This window comes from Balaenoptera borealis, assembly GCF_965194805.1.
Source record: "Balaenoptera borealis genome assembly, chromosome: 13".
NCBI lineage: Eukaryota > Metazoa > Chordata > Mammalia > Artiodactyla > Balaenopteridae > Balaenoptera > Balaenoptera borealis.
Genome location: NC_138870.1, coordinates 98,438,481 through 98,447,286, shown reverse-complemented (window position 1 = coordinate 98,447,286; position 8,806 = coordinate 98,438,481). Strand labels below are relative to the sequence as shown.

Genomic DNA, 8,806 nt, shown 5'->3' with positions numbered 1-8,806 from the left:
ATCCCTCCCTCACTTCAGGCCACCCTGTTGATGATCCCAGAAAACTGTTCCCGCACCTCAGTTCCGCTGCGTGAGGACACTTCTGGGCTTCCCGTCAGACTTTTCTGCAGAGGACGGGAGGGATGGGATTTAATATTAGCTAACATTTACCACCTGCCAGGGATTTGCGAAAGGCTTTCTATGTATAATTTCATTTAATCCTCACATTCCCACTGTACAGTTGGGAAAAGTGAAACACAGAGAAGTTTAGCAACTTGTGAGGATGCAAAGTTTCAGAAAGTGTCAGGGCTGGGATTTGATCGTAGGTTGTCTCCCTCCACTATGATTTGAATTTAGGATAAACAGTGGGCCTTTCTTGGCTCACTGGCTTGCAGGGGCCATGGGCTACCTGGTGATAAGCTGGTCGTCCTTCCCTCTCAGTGCGGTTGAGAAGCAGAATCTGAGGGAAACTGCAGAAGTGACCTTGTTACCACAGTAACAGCCCTGTCACTGCAACTGGGATTTTGCAGGCAGGATATCAGCCATACCAGCACGTGCCTCGCCTGAGAAGTTCAGGCAGCACCAAAGTGGCTGCACCTGTTAGGGTTCCAGGGCGGTGAGTGGCGCAAGCCACAGAGGTGGGCCCAGGGGTGAGGGGCCCTATTATATTGTGTCAGACTGAGGCAACTTCCAAACTATAAAACATGCAGGACAGTGCCCATCGTGGAATAATTGCTTTTCTACTCAAAAACCTTCAGTGGCTCCAAATAATCTGCTGTGATTTACCCCTTTGGGATGAATAGGATGTGGACAGGCCATAAAGTGTTTTCTCACCATTAAAAACAAACATCTAGGGAATTCCCTGGCAGTCCAGTGGTTAGGACTTGGCGCTTTCACTGACGTGGGCCGAGGTTCAATCCTTGCTTGGGGAACTTAGATCCCGCAAGCGTGGCCAAAAAATAAAAAATAAAATAAAAAGCCATCTAGATTCTAGCTCTGCAATTCCTCTCCCATCTGGGCTTGTTTCTCACCCCCGCGCCCCATGGACCCAGCACAGACCTACTTTAATTTTCACCTTGACCGCTGTGATAATTTCTCCCTTATTCTCCCACTACAAGCATCCATTTGCTCAACATGTATTTCTTAGCTGGAGGCTGTGCTTGGAGCTGGGGACGACAAAGAGTAGGCCCACTCCTGCCTCCTGGAGCTGGTGGTCCAGCAGGAAGTGCACGCAACACCAGCCATTGTCAAAACCCAGTCATGGGGCTTCCCTGGTGGCGCAGTGGTTGAGAGTCTGCCTGCCAATGCAGGGGACACAGGTTCGAGCCCTGGTCTGGGAAGATCCCACGTGCCACGGAGCAACTGGGCCCGTGAGCCACAGTTACTGAGCCTGCGCGTCTGGAGCCTGTGCTCCGCAACAAGAGAGGCCGCGATAGTGAGAGGCCCGCGCACCGTGATGAAGAGTGGCCCCTGCTCGCCGCAACTGGAGAAAGCCCTCGCACAGAAACGAAGACCCAACACAGCCATAAATAAATAAATAAATAAATAACATTTGAAAAAAAAAAACAAAAAAAAAAAACCCAGTCATGCTGAGTGTAAAGATACGGGGAGCTCAGGTGCTCCTGAAATGCTCAGACGGACAAAGGTGAGCTAGGGGAGGCATGGGGTGAAGGGCAGAGAGGTGAGAAGTTTGAGGGCTGGGCAGGGCCGGAGCCCAGAGGGCATCATACACATTACACTGCAGGCAATGGATGCGGGGTCCACTGAGGGCAAGAGGGAGAGGCAACAACTTTGTCCAATTTCTTTTTTTTTTTTGGCCGCACCATGTGGTGTGCGGGATCTTAGTTCCCTGACTAGGGATCGAACCTGTGCGCCTGCAGTGGAAGCACGGAGTCCTACCACTGGACCATCAGGGAAAGTCCCAACTTTGTCCAAGTTCTAACCTGATTACCCCACCATGGGCTCACCAGGATAGCCCTGGGACCCGATAGCAATTTCAGCCTTGGTCTCCCTTGTAAAAAGGGGGGACTGGGTGAGATAGTCTTTCAAACCTTTGAACAATTTTAAACCCTAGAGAAAGGTCAGATTTGCAACACAGAAAGTTTTCTCAGGCTGGAGAGAGGCTACCCCAGGCCTCTCTCTCTGCTTCTCCCTAATCCATCCTAGGATACCTGAGGTTACAATAAAGGGCCCACACCCCCTCCCCATTAACTTGGAATGATGGACTTTTTATTTTTCAAAATAAATTAGAAGTTTAATATATAATGGAATAGAGCTTTAAAATGTCAAGTCACTATAACACTAGGGATACTTTAATAGGAGGTAACTGAAAAAAAAAATCTTGGCCCTACCTTGGAACATTACAACCACAGTGAAAATGGATGAACTATATCTGAATAGACCAACCAGGAATGAGCTCTAAAACATAGTTGAATCAAAGAAGGTTTCAGGAGGGCCTGTAGGGTATGAACCCATATGTTTTGTTTGTTTGTTTGTTTTGTTTTGTTTTTGGCTGCGTTGGGTCTTCGTTGCAGTGCATGGGCTTCTCATTGCGGTGGCTTCTCTTGTTGCAGAGCACGGGCTCTAGGCGTGTGGGCTTTAGTAGTTGTGGCACGTGGGCTTAGTAGTTGTGGCTCGCGGGCTCTAGAGCGCAGGCTCAGTAGTTGTGGTGCACGGGCTTAGTTGGTCTGTGGCATGTGGGATCTTCCCGGACCAGGGATCGAACCTGTGTTCCCTGCATTGGCAGGTGGACTCTTAACCACTGCGCCACCAGGGAAGTCCAATCCCATATGTTAAAGGTCTCATTTTTTTTTCAACTGTAAAATGAGGATATAAAATACCGGGACCTCACAAGTTAGTTGTGAGGATTAAATGAGTTTATGCTCCTATGACAGGAACAACGCCTGTAACTTGGTAATCACTCAATAGATGTTAGGCATTCTTACTGTTCTTAAAATTATTTTGGAAACCGTTGGAAGTGTGTATTCCACAATCATAACAGTGGTTGGTGACCCAGACATTATAAGCAAGTAAACACTCACACAAACATGTAATTGTTAATTATGATAAATGCAAAGCAGGAAAACGGACCTGAGGCACAAGCGTGGGAGTCAGCAAGCAAAGGGGAGGATACAGGCTTTGGGGTCTCCTACCCAGACCACGGGAATTCAGTATTCAGGAATTAGGGTAAATGAGACTTCATGCTGAAGGGAGAAAGGTTACTAAAAAGAAGCTGAGAATTACACATTATTGGGTGGAGTCTCTGCTTCTTCAGAAAAGAGTGGATGGAATTGTCCCCAAAATGCAAGTTGCATAGTGTCATTTCTAGGCTTAAAACCCCTCAGTGGCTCTCTGTCCTGGGGATAAAGACCCAATTCCATGTTTTCCACCAAAATTGGGCCCCACATCCCCCCCCCCCCACCATTCCTCTGATATCTGGCCTTAGCTGCCTAGCTTTTCCCACCCGAGAGTGGTCCAAGAATATTCCTTCGGCCCAGACAGCTCGTCCTCAGCTGTTTTGTTTTACTTGCCATTCCCGCTTCCCCCTGCAACTGCCTCCCTGAATGTCTCCAGGGCCTGGCACATAGGAGACCCTGGACAGACACATGCTGAATTTCCATGTCCCGGCCATCTGGCCCATCCACAATGCCCCTTGAGTGACCTGCTCCCTCTCACCTGTTTCCTGAAAGACTTTCTCACTCACATGCCTCCATTCACCTCACTAATACCCGAATAACGTTTGGCTCCAGATGGAGGCTCCCTCTTCTGAGAAGCCCTCCCTGACCACCCCTCTGGGCTTCCACACTGTGCTATAATTGTCCCCTCCTACTGTCACACTGCCGTCAGTACCTCTGTTCCTCCTGGAGCTTAGATTCCAGAGGAAGGAGACAGAAAACACAAAAACAAACAGGAAAAAATATGTAGTGCTATGGGGAGAAGGAAGGAAGCAGTGTGGGAAGAGGGGTGGCAGTTTGGGGTCGGGTGGTCAGGGGAGTTCTCGCGAGAAGACCTGCAGGAGGAGAGGGACTGGGGAGCCAAAGCAGACATCTAGAGGAAGAGCAGTCCAGGCCAGTGCGGAGACCCTGCCTCAAGAGGTACAGCCAATGTGACTGGAGCTGAGTGAGCGAGGGGCAGAGAGGAGGAGAAGGGGGCCCGGAGTATGTAGACTCTGAGACCTTTGTAAGGCCTTGGGCTTGTACTCGGAGTGAGGTGGGAAACTTTGCAGGGCTGTAGGCTCAGGAGGGGCAGGATCTGACTTAAAGGAACGAGCATTCATTGCACCTGCCCTGGCCAGGCTGAGTGAGTCCTGAGGACAGAGAGAAAAACAGCCCCCCAGGGGCTCCCAGGGCAGTGGGGTGGCCCCCAACCAATTAGAAGAGCCCCTCCCACTAGCACGTGGATGGATTGGAACACTTTGCCTGACCTGTATAGTGTGTTCTGATAAAGATTTATTAGATATAAGTGATTAAGACAAGTTCCCTACCAATTTCTTCTCCTTGTCTTTCTCCTTCTGTGCTTGCCTTGCTTTCTTCCAGAAACATTTATTCAAAGCCTATTATACTAGCAGCAGTACTGGATTATAACCCATAGAATAAAATATCCACAAATCCGTACTGATACAAATGAATGAATGAATGAATGAATAACTAAATAAGTAAATGCGGGGGAGGAAAGGACAGCTCTTTCTTACAGAAGGATTCCAATTAATAAATGCAGAAGGAATGAGGGAAATAGGAGCTCACCATTAGAACACCATAATAATAAGCATGGGAGGCAGGATCCACTGATAGATGCAAAAATTAGTGGGAAAAGTTTAAGGAGAAACAGAATATTTGCATTGTCTAAAAGATATTTATTAACTACAAAAGGAAAAATAATAATTGGACAGGGGAAAAATCTGGCAGACACCATCTTACCCAAGTGATTAAGCTTCATATCTCAAGAATAAGACATCTCAACATCACTTACCCCCTGATGTACTGAAAAGAGGGCCACTTCTGTGTTATCCTTCCCCTGAAGGCATAACCTCCCTCTAATGATGAGAAAACGTGAGATTAAACCGAAGGTGAAGGGCGTTCTACAAAACACCTGACCAGTACTCTTCAAAAGTGTCAAGGTCATGAAGATAAGGAAAGACTAAGGGACTGTTATGGATTAGGGGAGACTAAGGTTACATGACAAGTAGATTCGACGTGGGATCCTGGATGGGACCCTAGAAACAGGGTGGGGTGGGGGAACACTGATGGAAAAATTGGTGAAATCTGAATAAACTCTGTAGTCTAATTAATTGTATTGTCCCGATGTTATTTTCTTGGTTTTGATCATTGTACTGTGGTTATGTAAGATGTTAACCTGAGAGGAAGCTGGGTAAGAGGAGATACGGGAACTCTCGGTGCTATTTTTGCAACTTTTCTGTAAGTCTATAATTATTTCAAAATAAAAAGTGAAAAGAGAGGACTTCCCTGGTGGCGCAGTGGTTAAGAATCCGCCTGCCAATGCAGGGGACATGGGTTCGAGCAATGGTCCCAGAAGAGCCCACATGCCGCAGAGCAACTAAGCCCGTACGCCACAACTACTGAAGCCCCCGAGTGCCAGTGCTCCCCAACAAGAGAAGCCACCGCAATGAGAAGCCCACGCACCGCAACGAAGAGTAGCCCCCGCTGGCCGCAACTAGAGAAAGCCCGTGCGCAGCAACGAAGACCCAAGGCAGCCAAAACTAACTAACTAACTAACTAAAAGAAAAGAAAAAAAAATTAAAAAAAAAAAGTAAAAACACCTGCAATCTACAACCTAGAGATAACAACTATTAACATTTTGTAGTTTACCAGTGTCAATATTTTAAAAAAATATGTGTATGTGCCTGTGTATTTTACTAAATACAATGTATTTACTAAATATACAATGTATAATCCTTTAGCAACCTGTTTCTATCATATATTGCCATACCAGTAAATAACCGACCAGTGGATACTTTTTAAGTCTTTTACACCCTGGGTGCTGCAGATGCAGAGTTAAGCCTGATTTCCCACCTCCAAGGGAGACTGCGATCTAAGGGAGTGAGCAAACTCACCCCTGTGACTCAGTTTGCCCCTCTCTACAATGGGAGTGCCCTTTCTACCTCCCAGCTGTAGAGTTTCAAGGACAGAATATTCACACCGCTGCCCAGGCCTCCCTTCCAAGGGAGACCTGGACTTGATTCTAGGCAGGGAACAACTGCCAGGATCCATCCCAGTGGCCTCCAGGCCTCTGAAGGACAGTGTCCCTTGCATAGTAGGCACTTAAATTAATATATTCCCTAGCTCCACTTCAGCGGCCGGGGCCTCACTGAATTATCACTACTTTATTGTCCTTCGCATGTTTCTCTGGGCAGCGTCCCTGCCTTCCAGGCTGCAGCAGGGATTCCTCCGGGGCCCAGACCGCCCCCTCCCTGGCCCGTGGCTGCAATGTGGTTTGCAGTCGCCTTTCTAGCTTCCCTGGCGGACCCCGGGCTCCTCAGGCCCCCAGCGCCCGGCAGAGGTTCCCGCCCAGAGGAAGCTCTCATAAATGTGTGTTGACTAAACAGGAAAAGAAAAGCCATCGGCGTGCAGGACCAAGAGGGCGTGTGTTTAATCAAACTCCAAACCCCAATACCAACTCCTCAGCGACGCTTTACAAAACGAAGCGCCGAGAAGTTGAGGATTAGTTGGCCGAACTGTTCCCCCCTTTCCTTGGGAGGCGCGGGAGGAAGGATGAAGGGGGAGGGAGGGGTGCTGGTTCCGGACAGGAGGAGCGGGACCAGGAAGAAGGGCCCCTTCGTCCAGCCACTGTGCTCCGCTCCGTGAGTCCCTGGGGTTGAGAAAGGGGGAGGAAGCCCCGGGCGGGTGTCTGGGGCTGGCGTCTCCCGTGTGGCAATCGTGATTGCTCCAGAGCCAGCACTCCCCCTCGCCCACACTTCCTCCCAATCTTCCCGCCCCTTGGCCCTGGGCCCGCACTCCGGCCTCCCTCCTTCGGGCTTGTTTATCTACCTGGCCAGGTGCAGGGTGCTGTGAGGTGTGTGCTCCTTCGGCCTCGCTCAGCCTGGGGGCCAGGGCTATAGCGTGGGAAGCTGTTTTGTTTCTGCTGTAAACGAGGGACATCAGTTCAGATGGTCTCCCCTTTAGTAGAGCTAATGAGATGCTGGGGACAGGGAGCCCCCTTGATCAGTTTACAAAGGGGGGGGGACACATTGCCCAGACCTTAGGACCTGAGCTCCTCGTGGCAGGATCCAGACCCACCTCTGTGAGGGTCCCCAGTCGGCTGTACAGGGCGTGGACTTTCAGCGGGGAGGGGTGGAGGAGGCTTGGGAAATATTTACTGAATGAATGAATGAATGAATGAACCATGTTAAGTACAGCTGCAGTGACCACAGGGCAAAGTAGAAAAGAGCAAGAATTCCAAAGTCAAGCAGACAGGCCTGGGTTCCAATCCATTCTCTGCCAAGTATAACTGTGTGACTTGGGATAGCTGTCTAAAAAGTTTTGAGCCCCAGGTTCCTGTAAAATGGAAGCAAAAACATTTTACCTTCTTTATGAGATTTGTGTGGCATCTTTGTAGAGTATGTGGCACATAATAGGCTTAATAAACAGTTACTATTGTTGTTAGTATTGTTTACTAATTCGAGAAATGTGCATCAAGCACCTACTATGTGCCGGGTGCTTTCTAGGTACTTGGAGTTCACTGAACAAAACACAGGACTCTTCTCCTCACGGGGTTTGCATTCAGGCAGAGGAGAGACAATAATACAGAGTGAAGTAAGCCAGAAAGAGAAAAACAAATATCATATATTAATGCATATATGTGGAATCTATAAAAATAGTACAGATAAACCTATTTCCAGGGCTGGGATAGAGACACAGAGGTAGAGAACAGACATGTGGACACAGCGGGGGAAGGGGAGAGTGGGACGAATTGGGAGATTAGGGTTGAAATATATACACTACCATGCGTAAAATAGATAGCTAGTGGGAACATGTTATGAAGCACAGGAAGCTCAGCTCGGTGCTCTGTGTTGACCTAGATGGGTGGGATGGGGGGTGTCCAAGAGGGAGGGGATATAGGTACACATATAGCTGATTCACTTCATTGTACAGTAGAAACTAACACAACATTGTAAAGCAATTATACGCCAGTGAAAAATTTTTTTAAAAAATACAATTGATTTTTGTAAAAACAACAACAACAGCAGCAACAAATGAGTAAATGAAGCCGCATGTTGGAAAGTGATAAAAGCCAAGGGGAAAAAAAAGCAGAAAAGTATGGGGAATGAGGAGTGCAGGGGGTGGGGTTGGATTGTCATTTTAAATAGGGTGACAGAGTGGGCCTCATTGAGAAGGTGGCGTTTCAGTGAAGAATTTAGGTGAGGGAGACAGATGTGCCAGTATCTCAAGGAAGAGTATTTGCACAGGAGGCACATGCCCGAGCAAAGCTCCCCAGGTGAACCGTGCCTGGTTTGGCTGGGGGCCGAGTGGCGTGGAGGCAGTGAGCAGGGAGATGACGTCAGAGGTCAGGCGGCCAGATCCCACGGGGTAGTGCGGGCCATGGTGAACTTGGCTTTTACTCCAGGTGGAAAGGGGCCACTGCAGGGTTTTGAGCAGAAGAACAACGTGATCTGACTCACATTTTAAAAGAATAACCTGGGCAGCCAGGTTGAGCATAGACTGAACGGGGTGAGGGATGAGTTTGGGAGAACAGGTGCAGAGGTCCCGGCAGGGCAGTGGTGGCGGTGAGAAGTCGTCGGATTCTGTATTTTGAAAGTGGGGCCAGCTTGGTTTCCTGAGGGTTTGGATCTGGAGTGTAAGAAAGAGAGGAG

At 48.6% G+C, this 8,806-nt stretch overlaps 1 long non-coding RNA gene across 1 annotated transcript in view; it reads left to right on the top strand.

Moving 5' to 3' along the window:
* Positions 1 to 1,884: 1,884 nt before the first annotated feature.
* Positions 1,885 to 8,806, top strand: part of LOC309609118 — a 29,632-nt gene continuing 22,710 nt past the window's right edge. The window contains exon 1 of the long non-coding RNA XR_014233272.1: positions 1,885 to 6,796. This is a non-coding gene — a long non-coding RNA (uncharacterized lncRNA). The remainder of the gene's footprint in view (positions 6,797 to 8,806) is intronic.